The sequence below is a fragment of the Mastomys coucha genome, unplaced genomic scaffold (assembly GCF_008632895.1).
Source record: "Mastomys coucha isolate ucsf_1 unplaced genomic scaffold, UCSF_Mcou_1 pScaffold14, whole genome shotgun sequence".
In the NCBI taxonomy this organism is placed as follows: domain Eukaryota; kingdom Metazoa; phylum Chordata; class Mammalia; order Rodentia; family Muridae; genus Mastomys; species Mastomys coucha.
Window position 1 is genome coordinate 7,495,689 of NW_022196896.1, and position 2,435 is coordinate 7,498,123.

Genomic DNA, 2,435 nt, shown 5'->3' on the forward strand with positions numbered 1-2,435 from the left:
CCTTCAGTCTCTGCTCCATAGTTAATCTCTGCAACTCCTTCCGTGGGTATTTGGTTCCCCCTTTTAATGGCTGAAGGTTTTGAGTATCATTTCTTAAAGTAAATTGACTTTTCTCCGGTTCAAAATTTCTAAACTTCATGATACTTTAGAAAAATATTTTCAGTGATTTTATATATATATATATCTTATATATATCATATGATATATATTTATATATATGATATATATATATATATATATATATATGTTTTTTCTTAGAAACTGCTGTAGCATAGGTTAAATTCATAATCCTCCTGTCTCAGCTCCCCAAGTGCTGTAGCTGTAGACATACACTTTTACAGTAAACTACCCTTCAGTGCTTCTTATGAATTCTGTATTTAAGTGATCCATGAATATTTTAAATATTCACATTGTTTTAATTGGGTACTTTACTTTTATATTTAGATAATAATATGTCCTGGGTGTGATTTACTATTGTACAAAAAAGACCACTTCAGTGTTTCATTGATGTAAATATTCCACAATAAGTTCATTGCAGTGGAAACCCTAGAAGTCTTGTTAATATTATTAGCTAGTAATTGTTGGTTGAGTTGAAAGCACTGTGCATTTTCTCTATGAATCTGAATGAAAATGTGCAATAGATTTATTGTTTATTTAAAACTACAAGAGGTTCCATCCAGTGCTTCATTGTCCAGTAACCTCTCTGCCTGCCTCCAGAAGGCCCACTGCACTAGGAACTTACGGGTAAGATTCCCTGAACCTGTATATCCCTGCCTAACAAGTCCCATGGAGCATGCCCAGCTACTCTGAAAAGTATACTGACCCATGAGGACTGAGGTTTGCTTCACCAGGAACACCTAGGGACAACAGATGTCCAAGGACACATTCAACACTTCCAGCACAACATGGAACCTTCAGAACACTACTAGACTACTACAGTAAGCCCTGGATACCATAACACAACTGAAGCACAAGAAAATGACCTTAAATCCAATCTTATAAAGATGATAGAGGCCTTTAAAGTGTAAATGAATAAGTTCCTTAAAGAAATATAAGAAAATACAATCAAACTGGTAGAGGCCTTTATAAAGAAAATTAATAAATCCCTTAAATAAATATAGGGCAATACAATGAAACAGGTGAGAGAAATTAATAAAACTCTTTAAGACCTGAAATTGGAAATAGAATCAAAAAAGAAAGGTAAACATGTGGAATCCTAGAGATGGTAAACCTAGGGAAGATAACAGGAACAGCCAACATACCATCACCAACAATGCAAGAGATGGAAGAGAACATCTCAGGCATAGGAGGCACAAAAGAAGAAATCAACACATCAGTCCAAGAAAATGTTAAACTTAAAAAATTCCTGACACAAACAAAACATACAGGAAATCTGGACTACGATGGAAAGACCTAACTTAAGAATGATTAAGAATAGAAAAAGGTGAAGAGTCCCAGCTCCAATAATCAGAAAGTGTTTTCAACAGAATCATAGAAGAGAATTTCCCCAGCCTAAAGAAAGAGATGCCTATAAAGATATAAGAAAGCTTACAGAACACCAATTAGATTGGACTATAAGAGAAAACTCTCATCCTATGTAAGAAACAAGTTTATAGAAAAAAAAAGAAAGAATATTAAAAGCTTTGAGAAAAAAAAAGGCCAAATAATATACAATGGCAGACTTATCAGAATTACACCTGAATTCTCAATAGAGACTCTAAAATCTAGAAGGAGTTGGACAGGGTCTTGCACCAGAAGAAGACCTACAGAGTCAACTAACCTGAGATCCTGGGTGCTCACATAGACTGATCCACCAACCAAAGTGAATGCAGGGGCTTGATCTAGGCCTGCCACATATCTGGAGCAGATGTGCAGTTTGATCTTCATGTGGGTTCCCTAACACTTGCCATTGGATCCCCTTTCCCTATCTGGCCTGTCTGGTTTGGTCTCAGTGGAAGAGGATATGTTTAGTTCTGCGGGTACTAGATTGTCAACGGGCAGGGTGGTACCTGACAGGGTGCTTTTCCTTTTCTTCAGAGAAGGGGAGGGTGTTAGCATTCCGTATAAACTCTGCTACATGGTTACCTGGCAATAGCTAGGTAGGCCTGGCCCTATAAAAGGGGATGCTTCTCTTACTCCTGCTTCTCCACCTTGCTTCTTACCCCCTTGCTCCCCCTCTCTCCCATTCCCTTCTCCCCTCTCTCCACATGGTCATGGTCATGGCCCCTACTCTCTCCTCTCTGCCTTTCTCTGCCTCTGCTATCCTCTTAACTCCCTTTCCCATGACCTAAACTCTCTTCTATATTTATTCTATATCATACCTGTGTGTGTCTGGTCCCTCAGGGTGAAGGGATGCCTCAGCATGGGCCCTCCAAGGCATCCCCTTCCCCCACACATCGCCAGAACATATTCTTTTAGCTCTTTCTCTTTTTATG